The sequence below is a fragment of the Pyrgilauda ruficollis genome, unplaced genomic scaffold (assembly GCF_017590135.1).
Source record: "Pyrgilauda ruficollis isolate IOZ18807 unplaced genomic scaffold, ASM1759013v1 scaffold5, whole genome shotgun sequence".
NCBI classification, from domain to species: domain Eukaryota; kingdom Metazoa; phylum Chordata; class Aves; order Passeriformes; family Passeridae; genus Pyrgilauda; species Pyrgilauda ruficollis.
The window spans coordinates 7537346-7557202 of NW_024526599.1; positions in this window are offsets into that span (position 1 = coordinate 7537346).

The following is a 19857-nucleotide window of genomic DNA, read 5'->3' on the forward strand; positions in this document are numbered from 1 at the left end:
AGCTTTGGGGAATCTTGCTGACAATGGACTAATTTTTGACCCAGACACATGCTCCCACTTTGCAACGAGAGTTATTTTAAATGCTATTTCTGCTCTTCTGAAAAAGGTCACTCAATCCAAAAAGCTGGACTGAGCAGTTTGCATGTGGCTAAAAGATAAACACAGTTTGAATCACCTGGGAATAAAAAGTTTTCTCCTGTAGGCTCTCTTGAGCTGGAGGACTGAATCCAATTTTGTCTTTACATTGCCATAAGATAAATGTGTTTTGATAGCTATTTAAGTTAAAGCGAAGTAGTTTGGGTTTTTTTTTACTGTAAAAAAAGCTGTGCTTTTCTTCTGGCAGTAACTCATTTTCTTAAGAGATCTCACTTCTCAGAATCAGCATGCAATAAAGATTCCTCTGTGCTGATAATATTACTGTAAGCACATTTGAAACTCAGTGCAAATTCTTTTCAAGCTTTTTTTTTTTTAATAAACTGTTCCTGTCTTATAAGAAAAATCTGTTTCTTTTCCCATTGTTTTTTCTTTGTTTTTTTACTTGTTTTCTCATCCTGGAACAGTGAATTTTCTCCAACAAGAAAGAACTATTTCCTAATAAAAGAAAACAGCTTCCTCTCATTTCAACATACAAAATAAAAAATTTTTGTATGAATACAGACTTATAATTTGTTCTGTGCTGTTTAGCAAGAGCCTTATCCTGTCTGGAAGAGCAAACACATTTCATAGAGGCCAATTGAACATCTGAGATATTATCAACTGAATTTTTAGAGTAATAGCTTTTAAGAAGCTGATTCATTTCATCATGAGTATTCCACAAAATTTTCCTTTCCTTAAACTCAGTACTACATGTATGTTTTTTTTCTGTTAATATAACTTCCATTGTCTTGTTTCAAAAATAATTTTGCCATTCCATTTTCTAGGTATTAATACACAAGGCAAGTGGGTGAGGGGTGAAGAATCAAAAGGGTAAAAGTGAGAAATCTTGTGGGTTGAGACCAAGTCAGTACAATAATAATATCTATTATTGTTATAGCAACTTGCAAAGAAAAAAGAAAATATCATAGAGAGAGAAAGCAAAAGATAGAAAGACAAGTGATGAAAATGAAAAAAATTTCCTCACCACCAATCAACTCCTGTCCAGCCAGACCCTGAGCAGCAGGACCCCACTAATTCCCCTTGTTTTATTGCTCAGAAAAATGCCATAGGTATGGAATATTCCTTTGGTCAGTGGGTTTCAGCTGCCCACTTGTGTCCTCTCCGAGCTTCTTGTGCCCCTGACTCCTTACTGATGGGGGGCAGTGAGGAACAGAAAAGGTCTTGGACCCATATGAACATTGCTCAGCAATAACAAAACCATCTCTGTATTACCAACAGTTTCTCCCATAGTAGCTACTGTGAATAAAATAAACTCTATCCCAGCCAAAACTAGCACAATACCATTATTTGTACATAGCCTTAACAAGCCAGGCTTCCACATGGATACTCTGAAATTCTTTCTACTATTTGACTGAATTGCACCGAGTAATTTCATTGAAGTAAATAAGTCATACCAACCAAATCTGACCCCTAATATTTCCATTTTTATCCATTCTTTGTGCCTCTTGCTCTTCTACTTCATAGGTGACTGTTCTGAGACCACCATGACTGAATAGGAATTGCAAGGTTACATTTTCTTGTGAAGCACCTTACTGGGTCAGGGTCAAGAGCAAGAAGGTAGCATGAAAAGAACACACAACAAAGTTCATACCCACTTCAAAGTTCAGTGAGTGCCTTTTAACTCTTACTTGTTCTCAGACAACACAAAGAAAATTAGATAACAAAGTTGCATGCTGCAAATTGCTCCGGGCACTTTTAAGTCCCAAGTGTCTCACTGAGGCCAAACTTCAGTACAGTGGCGTGCACATCCTATCTCATCTCTGCATCATATTTATCTTTTCTTTATACCTTTAAAGTTAGTTTTATGCAACCAAACATCTACTTTCTGGCACCTTATCAAATCTGTTTGCAGGCAAAAGTAATTTAGAATGCTGTTCACTTCACATTACAAGCTTAAAAGCTTATATCTGAGTTTAAGATCCCCAACATAAATTTTATTTTAGGGCTTGATGACAAATATATTTCCCTTCTGTAAGGCTCTCTGTTAAGTAAAAAGCTCAGAATTATATGAACATAGACAGGTTTCTCACCAGCAGAAATGTTACCCTGGTATTGTAACTGAATGGTGCAATTTGATAAAGAAATTATTAGTGGACAGTGACTTTTTGATATATACATAGATGCTGGGGTTTTTTTGTGCCTAAAGATTCAAGTGCTCTCTCTGCTCCTCTGTCACCTGTTTAGCACCTGACAGTTAAAATCAGCTGTCCCACAGCTCATTACCTGTTATTGCCACCTACATCTGATTGATTGCACGTGGAGGGATCTACAATTTTGCAAAGCACCCTACCTTACCTACAACAGTCCCTCTTGTAAGGCAAATCAATCATTCACATTCTGCTCATTTATTATCTGCAGCTTCAGCTGACAGAAGCTTCAGCTGCACATCTCTTCTAGGAGTCCCATATATTTCTTTCTATAATGTTATCTAGACTTTATTTGTTTTTTTGTCATTCCAAGACCTGTTTTAGGCTTGCAAAATACACTTAGCAGAACACTCAGCATTTAAAAATGCATAGTAAAGATTCAGTATAATATCAGACATAGTGATTTTGCAGTTGCAAAACTTGCTCACACAGATGTAGAATTTCAAATTTGTAATTCCAAAATTCATACTCCATGTCCAGTATTTTAGAATTATAATTGAAACATCTGTTTTTCTCAAACATTTCAAGGACACTGAGTTAGATTTTTTTACTTCTTACCTACAGACCTTACTATCCACAATGTGTGTACAAAATCTTCTGAAGGAAGAAATCTAAAGAATTCGTTCTATTAGTAAAGCTTAAAATTCCTACCAAACAACAACAGAACCAATGACTGAATTGCTCAGGCACTGGGAATATTTCAATCATATTAGACAAAATTTTTAACTGACTGAATCACTGAGCCATTGGGAATACTTCAATCATATTAGACAAAAGTTTTAATGGACTTCTTTGTTTAATGCTTCACAACTAATTCTCCTCTGTCTGTGCATTGCAGCATTTAAAATTTCAAGGAGAAAATCAAACAAGCAAACAATCTGTTCTATTTCAGTTCACAAGATTCAATAACAGAAGATTGATTTGTATGTTTCCCAGAATTAGATCATCTTTGAGCGTACAGCACGTGTAACAAAGTTATCTGAGTATAACTTCTAGGACATGAAAATATTGTAGCAGCCTACCAAGGTCTCAGTGGGAAAGGTTTTACGCTGCTTACCAAGACAGCAATAATTTTCCCCACTACACTTGGGAAACTGTGGAGCCCAGAGAACAATTGGAGGCACGGATGGGCAGCTCTGGGGACTGAGACACCTACATAAGATGTCCACAGTGACCAAGGGGACCAAAACCAGAGATGAATGAAACAGCAGCTGTCTCACAGTTGTGTGTCCTGGCAAAAGCAAATAAACAGTAACCACTCAAGATTTTATTTTAATATGTTTCTGCTATTTTTAACTGGAGAGAGCAAGTATTTAATGGTATTACCTCAGACGCTTAATAATATTTTTTATTCCCAAGAAGCATTTTGCTTAATATAAAAATAAAAAACACAAGCTCACAATATGGGTCCTCACAGATATTAACAACTCCAAACTTCCCTTCAGCTCCTTTCAGAATGGCTGAAAATGATAACAATCACAGCCTGTGTAAAATTCACGAGCCTATACTGCAAGCCCTCATTCTTTCCAGATTTATTTCCCTAACATCATATTACCAATCCTCTACACTATATGAGTTCAAAATTCTAACAGCAAATACTAACTCTTGATTCCAGAAATAAGTTAATTTTCTTGTAGATGTGGTCAGGAAAATGACAAGGACTGGCTACAACCTTTTCTGTGTTTTCAGAATGACTGTATATGAAATCAGACAAGATATACTTTTCATATTTCACGCTGAGTATGAGGAGTTTTCCTTCAACTTCATAATGTTTTCTGATAGAGTCAGTTAGCAAAAAATAAGGAAAATGAAAACTTTAGTCCCAATCTACCAACAATAAGTAGATATCAACACACTATGATGTGTTTCCCTTCAACAGCACTGTGTTAAAATTTGCCTATGGAAAGAGATCTAACTGCTTTGCAAGATCCTCTGTAGAGTAGACTAGAGTAGAGTATAACAGAACAGAACAGAATAGAATAGAATAGAATATTAAGGTTGGAAGGGAAAACTAAAGCAAATTTTTAAGGACATCTAATGAAAAACAACATTCAAAGCTTGCATTCCCTTTTTCTGATTATCCAAAACATGATTCATAGGCGTTTCTAGATAAGTATTTCTACTCATAGCTACCATACCTTTCCATGAATCAGCAAACCATCTCTCTACATATGAAAGCAACCCTTTTCTTCAAAGCTATTCTCTTTGCAACTGTTTTTTGAAAACAAGTGCCACTGTTCTCCAACCTTCCTGAAACTGGTCATGGAACACCTTTAACACAAATATTTCTCACAGACATTGCAGATAGTGTTTGCCTTTACAAAGAATAAGATACACAAAGTAGTTTTAAGGATTCTAAGCCTCAAAATATTTGTTCTATTGCATAGATGCTTTGACTGATCTGTATGCAGTTTTAATTTCAAAAGGAGTAAGAGGGTGTGAAGTGTTTGCAACTGCAATAAAAATCAGCAAAGACTCAGTGTGCTCATGACTGAGGCAATTGCTGCTTGACTGCTGTAAGACTTTTAGTCCTCCAAAGTATTTTTAAAATCATTCCATAGTGTTGTTATCCCTTTTCTTCCTTATTTTTGTTCTTAAATAGAAAGCTGGTATTAATGCTGTCCTTGTTAAGATTAATGTGAAAACACTTCAAATTTTGTCCTTAGTGGAGAACAGAATCTGTCCCACACAGTACAGGAAGGAGAGGACAAGAAAACGGAGGAGTTTTTTAGGTATTAGAAACAAAATTACTATTAACTCATAGTGACTTAATACATAACTGATAGCAATTTCTGAGTGAAAGATATGAGTTATTTCCCCCCATTTCATTATTTCCTTTATTTTTGCCTGTTCTATTTAACGTATTGATGAGCATCTCCTCTGTATGGCCTCTATCCCCCAAACACAACTTAATCTGGTGCTTCTAAAATCTAAATAGATTTAGGGACACTGACTAAAAACTTGGACAACTTCCACTCCACAAACTTAATGACTAAAAGATAACACTCATACAAACATATACTCCAGTTCTATTGAATTGTTTGCATTTGTGAGTTTGCTCAAAATATAGAGAGTACTTTGAAAGGTAAGTTTATCTCTCTTCTGAATATGTAAATTTGTTCACAAGAACTTCACCTGCAAACTGGCAATAAAATCTCTTATTCTTCCTCAGCAGTAGCCTGTCATTTTGGGAACTGCACAGCACAGCCTGCACAGCATTTACAAGGTTACTAGAAGGAGCTGTGAAGAGACAGACACAAACAGTGAAAGTTTTTCACTTCAGAGAAGGTGTTTAACTGTAGGTCAATTAAATATGTAGCTGAAGTTTTGCGTAGATGTGACAAAAATTGTGACAGGAAAGCTTTATTCCCAACACTTGTATAGACCCTAAATAAAGTAGAAATGGGATCAATAACTGTATTCTCTTGACTGCAGTCAGTAGACTCGAAGAGTAACTTACAAAAGTATTATTTTCATATTGGACAATCACTGTTTCTGAAGCTGACTGCAATTTGGTGCATAGCTCACATTTTCTCCCCATTATCCACTTCATCCCACAAAGCAAGTGAAGGCCTCTCAAAGCTTTCCTAGTATTATCTACACATGCATTTTAAAGTACTAATTTGATGCACTATATTATTTTATGGTAAGCCATGCCTTCAGCTGGCTGAAAACGCCAAACTTAACTCCAAATAGTTCAGAGCTGCTAAAACATTTTTCCCAACAGGGGCTTTTCAAACTCAGGATCCAAGTTACTTCAGCTGACTGTATTTAATTACATCACTTTTGAAGCTGGTCACCAGCATTTCAAACATAAATGAGCACCTAAGTCTGCTTCTCCCTTAAGAACAGGCCTAAGTAACTGGTTGAGTTACATGGCAGAGCATTAAGATGCTGCCTTTAAAAGGAAGAATCTTAATAGTCCAGGACAGCTGTACTGTGCGAACCAGAGATATCACAGTTTGCTGCTCACAGCAGGGCTCAGATGCTGCCTGGTTAAGGAAAAGTCTTAGCTGCACATTCTGCTGCAAATCAACCAAATGCTGCTTCTACTGCAGCAGGCATATAATCTTGCAAATGAGGATGGGATGCCAGTTTTGGTGCACTGTTTATGGGTCTTTTTGCAATAGATGGAGATCATACATCATTTGCTACATGTCACTCAGATTCTGTTAAAAACATAAATTACTACTTATCCGTAAAACAAAAGAAGGAAATCTATTTTATTATTCCCCTGGAAAACATAAACAAATTATGCAACATCACACTTCCACCTAGTAGAAAGCAATAAATTATGTATGTAGACAAGGAAATAAGAGTGGAAGTATCAAAGGAGGGCAGAATATATCATAAAAATGCTGTTCACACTACAAGATATAAGGCTTTATCAGTTTTTCTATTCTGATCCATTATGCTCTGGGGATCATCTCAGCCTCAGAGCAATTCTTTTCAGTTAATGCATAACTCTAAAGTGGATATGCTGTGGGGGTTTCTTTTATTTTGTCCATCCTGGACAAAAAAATTGGACAAAAAGGAAATTATAAATGTCACTGGAAAGGTACTTGTATTGGTGAGATAAAATAGTCAATTTCTTCACATAAAATCTCCAGCACGAAAATGTATTTAAACTAAGCCATAAAAGGCAGCATCACCAGATAGTTAGGGTTTGAATAAAACTACTAAGTAGAGACTGGGAATTACTTCAAGATGCCCAGAATTACTTCAAGAAATACAGAATATCAACTGCAGAATTGAAAATTTCCAAGCGAGGGAGTGACAAAATTAACTGAATAAATTACTTTGTCAGGGAAAGAGGTAACTAGTCACAGGTTTCACATTACTTCTTGATACCCAAACAGCTCAAATTCCTCAGTTAGATGTATCAGGAATTCAAGAGTGTAGGATTGGGGGGGTTGCATTTTCTGAAAGGGAAGAAAAAATAAAGGATATTTCAAAACATCAGCCTAAGTCAATAGTGCCTGTCTTTATTGTTCTCTTTTGTCTAAAACTGCTTGAGTTGAACCCAGTTTTTCACAGGGTACAAGCAACCTTCGTTCTTCATATTCTTGAGAGGAAGTTCATACACGGTGCCAGCCTCTACAGCTTTGCGGCTAATCTGAAGTAATTTGTTAATGGACATTCAAATCTGTTTCTCATTTTTCAGAAACATTCCTTGGCTGCATCAGACACCCCAACAAGGGTGTGGCTATCAGCTAAGAATCGTACAGCAGCTTATTGCAGTGGTGGGCTACAATGGGACTGCTGTGCCAAATGACAGAGTGTAAAGGAGATCTGAGTCATTTGGCTCATGCCTACCGTCGCAGCTGCTTTCCTCTGCCCAGACTCATCTGTTTCTTGCACAGCATTCTGAAACTCTTCAAGCTTAATTCTATTTACCATTAATTGCGTTAGAAGAAAGCTGCAAAAATACCACATTCACTTTTCACTCTTGGATAATTTGCTGTAATAAGAAGGCAGAAAGCAGGCTGTTAATCATGCTAAAACACTTCTATACTGAGACAGCTTTGGCTAATGCAGGCAATGCAATTTTTTACCTAATGGGGAGCTACACCTTGCAAGAAAGAAGGATACAGGAGAATTCTCAGGTTTTAGCATTTAGGGTATTAAATCTGTTAACAGAGGATATTTTTTTTCTTGGTTACCTTTATGTTTGTGAGTTTTTTCACAGAACATCCAATCCCAATTTCCTATAGATTGCACATTTTCTTCTATACCATTTCAAAAAACAAATTAACATAAAAAAGTATGATTTGTTGATTATTTCCCTTTGATTCACACATCCTTCAATTTTTAATTTATTTACAGAAATTTCTCAATTAAAGACCATATTGACTCATCCAGATTTCCCTATAATTTATCATAAACCAGTTATTAAAGGCATTAAAAATTAGAATCATAAATGCATATCACCGTCTCTCTAAGTTCTCTACTTCTGTAATCCCCTTTTCCTATCTTGTTCCATCTACCTAGAGGAAATTATATGATAGACACAATATATGTGCTCTCAGTTTGTCCTTTCTCTGAAAAGAGTGACTGGGTTAAAGAATTTCCTTGAGGCTTGGTCTTGCTTTAGGTAGGAGCTAAGAGCTTGGGGATAGAAGATTCAGAGGTTACAGAGTGTAGTAAGTGAACAGGAAGCCTGCAGGGAGGAAAAAAAAAGAAAAAGAAAGAAAAAAGGACTTACAGTCCACTGTTAGAACAGGACAGAAGGAACCTTCCTATATGCTGGTGGTGAGGACTGAGTGCGCTGTAATACCAAAGATGAGGGAACTGGTTCAAATCAATCCCTGAAAGAAGTTGCACTTCTGCAAGCAAACTGCGGGCACACCATCCCTTGTATAATTCCTTACAGTTACTTAACACTGAACATGCATGGCAAAGCAGTCCTCACAGTATGTGGAAATATCTACATAGAGAATGATATCAACTAAGTAACTGTTAAAGTAGCTGTCATGCAATGTACCTATAATAATTCCCCATTCCATTTACTCCAGACTCATACAATCAGATGGGATTTGGGTTTTTTTATGTATAATTTCTTTTGTTTCCTCCTAATCTAGTAAGATTAGTTTAGTTGGTTACAGCATGGTGCTAATAATACCAAACATGGGGGTACAATCCCTGTATGGGCCATTCTCTTAAGAGCTGGAATTGATGACCCTTGTAGGTCCCTTCTAATTAAAAATATTCTGTGATCTGGAAATAAATTCCTAACTGCCACTATTCTGGAGACAGAGAGGAAGGCATACAATTTTTTTTAAAGCAAAGTAATTAATGAAAAAGGCTATCAGTCTTTCCTTTAATAATTTATTCCTTATCATGAATCAGACCAGAACCATCAAGAAAAAGATGAGAAGTCTTTAGGTGTTATGAACTTCTGTTAATCCTTACATCAAGATAAGATAAACAGAGAAGATAAAGAAAGAAATCCTAGTAGAGGAGAACTGCTGTTCTCATACTACAAAACATTAATGGCATAGCTAGCTACACTAGTTAACAAACTATATTTCTGTTGGTTTTTGCAAGAGCTAAAGAAAGTAAAAAGAGGATTTGTGGAGAAATATGTCCAAAATGAATTGTGTTTGCACTGGGATAAAAATTCATAGCTTGAAGAACACCAAAAATAAACAGTCCAGCAGAACTAATATTAAATCTAATATTGGGACAGGCTCCTGTGAGCTATTTGCTACTCTGTTGACATGTAATGGTCTGTTCAGCATTGTAACTTACATTTTTTGTACTGCAAGTATGAGCACAACAACTGAGTTAGGTAAGAAAAAATAATTTAAAAATAATTCAAAAAATATTGTTTCTTTTCTTTAAACAGTGTGGTGATTTGTAGCTTAAACCAGCAAATCTTGATTGTCATATTGTCAAAAAAATTTCTATTTTTTTGAGTGATTGTTATCTAGCCTCCTGAACTTCTTGTACTTGGAAAAATTTTTGTTAGAGGGAAAAATTTCAGTGTATATTTCCTTTCTTTAGATTTGCAGAATCCACAGCAAAGGAAAATTACAGAAGCATCTGAAGGTTAGTTACAGAAAAGCCCCATAACAAAACTTTCAGCACAAATCAATAATTACTCTTTGACACACATTTATGCATGCTCCAATGCACTCAAATCAACTTTTTCATCTTTTACTTAGGCTCAAATAACTTCTCAAATGTATAAAGTAATAGAGTTTACAGTACACAGAAGGCAACACCTCCTTCTAAAAGGCATTAAACAGAATTAATACCATTGGTTTAGCCTAAGGATAATCCCTTTTGAAAAATTGATTAATAAATAATAAATTCCTTAATGTGTGGTGTCTGAGCTGCTGAGATTGGCTCACATTTGCCCAAGTTCTTTACAGTTGCTTGAGGCAATCAGTCCATGGCAAAGGAAACTCTACAATTAAATTACTGTGTTCAGGACAAAAAGGCATAATATTTTATATACACATAGAAAGTGAGGGGACATCAATTGATATGAACAATGATGGGGAAAAAATAGTGGCTATTGTTCTCATAACAGGTTTTGAAATACACTTTACTTTCAGAAGCTGGCAAGTTTTCCGTTTCTTTTTAAAGTAATTGGCTTAAGAAAAACAGGTTGGTTTAAGAAGCAAGTTGTCATAGACTTTGGAAGTTTTCAAGCTGCATGCTGGCACCTAGGGTTCTAAATAAGTGCATATCACATTGAAACATATTCTGAAAAGCTTCTTTTTACTTACCAATAGCCCAGAGAATTAGGCAATATTCGATTTATTCTACATTAATCAATTCTTCTACCTATTTTTGCTAGGTAGATTAGATCTGTTAACGTCTTGGTGCAACAAAATATAATGCCCTCCAGTCATTATTAGGCAGGCATAATATGACATATCACATTTGCTCCTGAAACTGAGGTTGATGAGAAAGAGGGGAGAGTTATAATCCTACTTATATGTTGACTTCATGAATCCTGGAAATTCCTCTGATTTCTGCCACTAACACCTATAAGCTGCCATCAGTAAATCCAAGCTATATAGCATGACAAGAACTCACAAACACTGGCAAATAAATTGTGTCAAAACACCTTCTATAAACAGCTTCATAAAAATACATAAAATTGTCAGATATTTTGTACTGCTCCTATGAGAGAAAATGTCTTCAGTGAATCTCCTGGATTTGATGACATCTCCTCAGACTTAAGAAACTAAGATGTGACATTAGTCTCCAGATGCCAAATTTCTAATTTTTAACATTATCTGATTAATTTTATGTTTTATCCTTCACAGTAATAACATGAATATATGTAGCTGGGAAAGTTTATACATTTTCTTAAGGAAAAGTAATTGAACACTTCATTGGAGTTCATAGTCATCTACTCATCTTCCATAGTTCACTAGGTCATCTTCTATACTTAGCAGGTGTCATGAGGCATGGTAAAAAGTTTTTAAACCATTTAAGCCATATTTGGAGCAAGTTGTATAAATAGAGTGAGAAAGATTCACCATATGTTTAAGAGACTTGCCGCATTGATTCACTTTTCACTTATATGATATTGTCTGTTGAGAACATCTGTATCCTAATAGATCAAACACCATGGATACACTCATTCTGACACTTAGGAGTAGAGAGCCGCTGTTTTCCTTTGAACAAGTCATTGATGTGAGAACTGGTGACAGACTAAGCTGAGTTTCTGTGCTTTTAATTCTCTACTAACAACATGGCCCAAACCTCCTCTACACATTTCTTTTCCAACAGAAGAGCATCAGTAATCTTTACTATGTAACATCCCCTCTCACTCCTAACTTTCCCACATATACACATTATCATCATTCATTACAAAGACAAAAATGGGATTGGTTTTACTGCCAGGTACTCCTGCATTTTTCTCATAATAACTTTCAACTTTGATTTATTTATTAATCTCAAAAGCAAATTTTATTTTCTGGAATAAACACTGAACTTAGTAAATTTCCACTGTGGAACAAAACCAGAAGTTGAAATTCATTGGAACCAAGGATTACTACTGATACTTGCAACCTTGCAGCTCTAGAGCTTATTGTAATATCTTTCCTATCAGTCCATTTTAAGAGAACTTAGAGAAATAAACAAACAAAAATCTCAAAAGAAACAATAAAAAAAAAACCAAAAAAAACCCCCATACATTTTGATTCTAAAAATCTTAATTTAACAGGATCAAAGTTTATTTTCTTTCCAATTCTCTCCATCCTTATATACACATAAGGTCAACCATGTAGCTGTCGTCAGCTCCTGGATGAAAGGAACAATATTTTAGACAAATGTGGGAGTGGAATGGCTGACAAATAGATGCTTAGGACTTACTTCACTGAAAATGCTTAACAGAGGTGGGAAAGCAGACAAAATTTAAGCCTATTTCATACCTACCTCCTCAATCCTACCTTACCCTCCCACAAAATTACAAAAGAAAAAATATCTAGGGGCATAATAATTGCTATAGGGCACTAACTGCTATCTTTCATTGGTTAAAGAGAACTTGAAAAAGAAACTGCATAGAAGAACCAAGCAGCATAAATCTAACAAAATAGCCCCATAAAGCAGTTCAGGAAGATGCTACTTCACCTGAGGGAAAGAAATATAGAACTGGTTTGAGATCAACCCCTTAAAAACAACCTTTAGAGAAGCAGTGGAGAGGAGAGGCCTTATACAGTGCAGTCAGAGTAAGACTTATACAGATTCACCTCACCCTGACCACATAAATTTAGGAAAGAGAGAGTGACTGAGAATCTCAGATTGCTAGAACAGCAACATAAAATAATTCAAGCAAGGTTCAACAGCATGTGCCATCTTTACCTTCTGAATCTTCCCATCTCCTTTTAGTATGCTAGCTGCAATTCCTCTCCTTTGCTTCTCACATAGTTATTCTCAGCTTTTGTCGTTTCTTGTTTTTTCTTTAATTTTTTTCCCTTTTTCATGTTTTAGCCCTGTAAATATTACTTTGCTGAGTTTCAGTCAGGTAAACACAAACTTGTTTTTCCTGATTTTTTTTAAACTTCAAACTAGAAGCCTTGGAATATGATACCAAACAACAATCTGAAAATCACTGATTTCCAAATAAAATTTTACTAAAAGTATGCCTCTCAGCAAAGCCATGTGGTGGGCCATGAAGAATGCTCTGCTGTCAAGGTCAAACAGCAAAGTCTGACAATCCTCTTCAGAGCCTTCTTCCCCATCTCAACCATTCAGGTATTCCCACTGCTTAGTTATTCACATATGCCTCAGCCTGCTTCATTCTCTTAATTTATTTTTCTGTTTATCATAAGGAGTTTAAGCATCTGTTAATCTTGAGTCATTCATACTGAAGGTTTAATACCCTTTAAATCTAATTTTATTGAATCTCCAGGCTGTTGCAAAACTCAACCCAAAACATTATAACATAACTCACAACTCCAGATCTTTTTTACACCTAAAACTGTGAGGAAAGCACAGTTTATCTCCAGCTAGGAGTCAGTCTGTTGTTTTCCTTTTACCTTAACTGGATTCTGTCTTTTATATACCTATGTTGATATATTTTATATCAAGGAAGCTTTGCCATACTTTTTCTCCACTCTCTCACCACCAAAAGCTCCTAATGCAAAACACATATAGCTTAACCTACACCTGACATGAACAACCTGTTTGCATCTCTATTTCTTACAATCTTTTTTCATGTTTTTATTATTAACATTTTAAAAGAGGGATTTTTCCTAAACTTGAAAAGTTCCATACATGGTTAAATTTTAAATATAACCATGCTAACTGTCTAAATAATAAAAGTACTAAAATAAAAAAGTTATTTCTTTCTGTCCACATCCAAACAGTCCTGTAATATGCTGTTGAGAAAAATCTGTGTATTATATTATCTTGATCTTTTTATTTAGCTGCCATGTTACATTAATAAAAATAATGATATCTGAGATGTGAGATTATAGAAATGACTTAAACCTCTCATACAATAATTTTAAGTGAATAAAGGAAGTATCTTTCAACCATTCCTCCCAGCTCTTGTTAACATCATTATGAAATAATAGCTACACCTTGGATATGTACAGCACAATAATAATTTTCTATTGGAGAAGCAAACAAACCCTAGTACTACAACAGTACTGCAAATAAGCAGAAACCTGGATGCTTCTACAGGTTTTTTTTTAACAGAGATCTGTGCAGAACACAAAGACTAACAGGCACTGAGTGCAGCTTACTAGCTGGATTTCATTTATTCCAAATTCCCCATCCTATGTTCTGAAGGAGATTGAAGCAGATTGGTAGTTCCCTTTGCACGACACTTTTCCCCATTTAATATCTACCATTAGCTCCATTGCTTCCATTTTTTAGGGTGGAATGTAATTGATAACAAGCACTGAGTCCAAAAGGAGCCAAAAACCTAACTGGAAGGTTCTGAAGTCTTTTATAGAAAAGGGCATCTCTAAGCAGGACATTTTATTCCAATAAAAAGCTTACTCTGTAGTGCTGTGCAATATATCTAGCAATAGTAAAAAGTCCTCTCTAATCTATATAGTACAATTAAGGCCTATTTGAAATTCACTCTCACTTTTCAAAAGGAACTTTCTTTGAGGCACCTTAACCTATTTTAAAATTTGAAATTACACAGATTCTCTTCCTATACAAAGTATACTTTGTATTTAAGATTTTCAGTGGCAGTGCAACCATGCTGCAAAAAGATGAGGAGAATTACCAGTAGGAAAACTGTTGAAATTCCAGCAATAAAACTAATTCCTAGAATACACCAATATTTCTAATGACTATTTTCATATGTTTTTCTCTTTATACAAAGGAAATACTACTTTAAATCTCTTGACAGCTATTGTACTTTGACAGCACATTTGTCAAAAAATCTGTAGGAGGTAATTTGCTTCATCATTATATTTTACTGTTTTACAGCTGTACGTGGTTTTCTTATTCAGAGTCACTAGTAGCCTTTTGCTGTCCATAGTGTGGGTAAATAATAGATAAGAAAACTTTTTTCCTAGAGAGAAAGAAAAAAAATTAAGCACTTCTCTCTGAATTCTTACATGTCAACAAAAGTCTAATAGAAAACAGCTTTTAACTTTTCTCTTGCTAATAATACATTGAAAAGTTTTCATTAAGATGAAACTTTATTTTAGCCTCTCACTTTGAAAGAAAGATATAAGTTTAATAATTTACTACTCACCATTTAGCACTGAAAAATACACAGTAAAGATGGTTAAAAATAGATCTGCTCAGCTGCTTTTCGTCATAGAGAAGTGAATTAAATTAAGTTGGTGGTTGGCTCTTGTGTATTCAGAGTCTCTTCAGCAATATGGGTCATCAAACACTCAATAGGGTTTATCATAGAGAGCATGCTGCAAAAACAACAGTGTAGGGAAGTTTATATGGAATAAGATGTGGAAGGAACATCCTTCTGCTTTCTTTCCACAAGATATACTGGAAGAGTTTTATGAGACAAAAAATTGTATTTTACAGTCAGACATTTCTCCATCCATTAATAAACCCATAACCCCTGTGAAAAATAAAAAGAAATTGAAAGCTTTAGAAATCTATCCAATGCACTTAAAGAGCAGTATTTAAAGAAAATGAATCTTGTAATCAAAGCATTTCAAAATGGTGACATTTCAGCTTTGAACTGCAATCTTACTTTTCATTAGAAATTTTGAGGCACTGCAGCTGCAATGGGATATCTTATGGTTAACCTCAGGAGGCCAACAGAAGATTTGCAAACATAATGCTGAGGGCACATGCACTCAGTGAAAATCTGGAAACCTGTGTTAGATCCCCAGAAACTCCCAGCAGAAAGTGACACAAATCATCCAGTCAGTAAGGGCCAGAAGATATACAAGGACAATAAATATCCTTAAACACAGCATCAACACCTGGCCAAAGGAGGTGACTGTCCTGCTCTGCACTGCTGTGGCCTCACCTTGAGCACTGTGTGCAGTTTTGGGCACTGCAATATTAAAAAGACACTATTAAAGAGCATCCAAAAGATAGCTGTAAAGGTGGTGAAGGCTCCGGAGGGGAAGCTGGGGTCACTTGGCCAGTTCTGTCTGGAGGAGACTGAGGGAAAACCTCATTGCTGTCTACATCCTCCTCCTGAGGGCAAGAGGGACTGGCATTGACCTCTTCTTGCTCATGACCAGGGACAAGATTCAAAGAAAAATCATGAAGTTGTGTGAGGGGAGGTTTAGGCTGGATATCAGGACAAGGCTCTTCACTCAGAGGATGGTTGGGCACCACATCAGGCTCCCCAGGGAATAAGTCACAGCTACAAGCCAGAGTTCAAGAAGCATTTGGACAATGCTGTCAGGGACATGGTGTGATTCTGCTCAGGGCCAGGAGTTGGATTTCATGATCCTGATGGGTCCCTTCCAACTCAGCATATTCTGTGATTCTAAGTGCAGCTCCTTACTTATTCAGAGGACTAATGGAGGAAATACAGAAAATAGAATTTGTCTTAGCTCAAGCAATGTTATCAGACCTATTTCATGTCTCTTATCATTTGGTATCTGCATTCAGGAGCAGTCTCCTAAAAATTAAGATGACAGCATAACCTCTTTCTTCTTTCCCAATAAAAAAACCCACTAATATAAGGTTTTTCAAGAACCAAGAGAAACTACTTTGAAAGTACTGTATATTTTATCCTCTGTTATAATACATTTGTTTTAAGTATACCAGATCACATAATTTTTATAATAATTTGGAGGAAATGGATTCTATTCTAACTGAAAACAGATTTATTGTGCAGATTGCTATTTCTTCAGAGAAAGAAGAAGAGGTGAGGGAGAGTAGATGGGACATTTTTTTGAGCAATTTCCAGTTTCTTTTGGTTTCCCTAGCTAGACTCACTTGTCTCACTGGAATGAATGGCAACCTATAAAGAGCTGGATAACAACATGAAAGAGTAAAGAGGGTCAAGCCACTTAAAATTACCAAGTACAAGATTAAGTAGTGAATCGATCTCAGTTTGTGAGTATCTACAGCAGGACAAAACTTTTATAATGAGTTCTTTGGTCCAGCACACAAAGACACAACAAGGACATAAGAGCTGGAAAACAAAGCCATACAAATTCAAACTAGCAACACAGTGCACACTTTTTATCATAAGAAACTAATCATAGAAACAATTTAGCAGGGTTTGCAATGGATTTTCTGTCACTGTCATTGCTAACATCATCTGATAGGATAGCTTTTTTCATTTCTAAAAACCAATATTGCTGCTAAGGGATGCACAGAAGCCCTATTTAGTGTGCTTTAGAATAGCTAGGATCATGTAGTTTCCTCCTTGCTCAATCATACATGAGTAGTTATATCTGATACCAGTAAAATGAACACACATTAAGAGTTTCCATCCACAAAACAAATTTTTCACTTGAAGTATAAGTGATGGCTTAGTTTGCCTTGCCTTGAGGACAATAAAATTCTTAGAAATCTTGAAATTAGTCAGGTTATGATTTGGAAAGAAACAGATATCCCTAAAGAACAATAAAAACTTATTTTTATTCTTTCTGTTAAGGGACTATACAGTTCCAATGCTTCCCCAAAGAAATATTCCATGTTTCTGTTTACTTGTCACCCACAGCCACTACTCTTCTGTAAAATGGTTTCTTCAAACAGCAGAATCTGATTCTCTCTTCATGTATAAATCAGCTGCAAGCTATGGGCTTCAGGCTGGAATTGCAAAGCAAATTCTGCACTCCCTAATTATTCTGTTCAAGCTAGTAATACATCAATTAAAGGGGCAAATATAAAGCCACAAGTATAAAACACTGTTGCTCACTAAATGTATAGAGTTTATGTATTTACTACTTACTTTTTCTTACTGTATATTTTTTTCCCCTTCATTTATATACTTAGTTTTTCTTGGGTGTCAAAATACACTGTTATCTAAGGGAAATCAGTGTTTGTGAAATACTATGATGCCAAACTCAGGTGCATTTCAGCAGCAGTTCATCACACCTTCTTATGCACCATCCTTCCAATATGATGGTAATGGCAACTAAATTCCAACACACTACACAGACTTCATTTTTAATCTCTCCAGGGTAATTTTTCTTTACCTGAGAGCTTTATGACTTTACATTCTTCCTTGCTCCCAGAACTAGCTACATTTCTATGAGCATAAATTTGGAAAGAAGTGACTGTAAAATGTGTTAAACAAATGAAAAATTTTAATACTGATGATTTTTCTGTCATATGCTCTGTCATCCAGCAGACTTGTTCAGCTAGTAGCTGCACATTTTAAGAACTGTCTTTTAATATGGTTTTAAAATTGGTATTGACTGTACTTCTAAAGGTCAGACCTGAAGGTATTGTGCTCTTCACTTCTATTTCCCTCCTTCTCTTCTTGAGTGTCAAAACCAGTCAATGAATACAAGTGCATACACCTTGAAAGAAAGGTTGCCCAAACTGGATTGCATTTTGCTAAATTGCCATGTATTTGTCTTGTATGTATCATGTTTGGTTGTGGAAATTCCTATTGAGTATTAGTTGTGAAAACTGCCTTTTGCTACTTTTTATTTGAGGCATTTAATGATTTCCTCCCCCCCAAAAATAAAAAAAATTAAAATAAAAAAAAAAAAACCCAAACAAAAACAAAACCAAAAACCAACAGATTCTTCTGGCTAGGAAAATAAACTAGGAAAATAAACATGAAGCAATTTCCATAGGAAATAGAAAAAGTTAGTTTCTCATCTTAAGGATGGAATGAAGAAAAGAAAAAATCCTTTCTGCATATCAATATCCCCAAACCATTTGGTTTTATTTAAGGCTTGTGATATGGGCAAAGTGAGTCATGTTATATCCAGCCCATAAAAAATTCCATTGAAAGATGAAATTCAGGACAAATTTTTTTACATGGAGCACTCCATACACATTTGATGGAAGTGCAAAAAATGGAAATCAAAGCTGATCTTAAGCCAAGAACATTGGTTGAAAATAATAGCAGACTGGGACTGGATAAGAAATGAACAGCAGATCAAGCATGAAAAATTTCCTGCAGACTGTGCTTGTGCAGAGCTTTACCTTTAGCTCAAGAAACAGTCCAGGTTATTGATCAGTCAAGGGTTTCTCTTTCAGTCCCATAGAGGATTTTTTCTACATAAATTACTTTTAATTGCCCATTTATTTTTGTATAGGACTAGAAGCAGGTATATATGACAGCCTCCAGTCACACTTATATAGAAAAGGTTAAACTACAAATGTTTTATTTCATAAGTTCAGAAAGAGTCAATAATTCATATGTGGTGTAACTACAGGCAAAATTCCCATGCATTTCTACACATACCAACTAAAATCTATCCATGCCATACTCTCTACTGTATTTATGTGGGAGCTTCTTTTCACAATTCTAGTTATTCTCTCTTGTACTGAATATAATTCCTTTGTCCTTTCTGTGATCCCTGAGGTTCTAGTTACTGAGATTCCAATTGCATTTGTTGAGAGCCCACTTGCTGCAATTCATTCTTAGTAGTTCATTAACTGAAAACTTTGCAATTCAGAAAAAAAAAAAAAAAAACCAAAAAAAAAAAACCCAACAGGTAAGTATTGAGGCTACTTTGAAATTCCATTCTGATTCAGAAATACAGCAAAAAATACAGAGGCATCTGGGAAAGGAGTGCTTTAAAATGTATAATTTACAACATTGATCCTGCAAACAAATGCACTGTTGTGAGCAACCACTGACAAACATCATCATCTTTACTGGCTTTGATTGGTTGGGCTGTAGATGTGGTAAAACTTCTGATTTATATATTTTTTTTAATTTCCTGAAAAGTAATTTTACAGAGCATGTGAGAGGCCTTTTCCTTAGCTTTATCATAAATCTAAACAAATAAATTATAATAGCAATGGTACTTTCCTCATGGATAAAACTCTTACTTCATGCTATGAAAAAGAAGGGAAAGAAAGAGGTAATTCCATTTTTCATAGCATCAATTTAGAATCAATTTAACTTAGCTACATAATGAAAATTAAATGAGAGAATCATGCACATTTAAGTGTGAACAAGATATACTTATGTTAAAACACTGTTACCTTCAGTTAC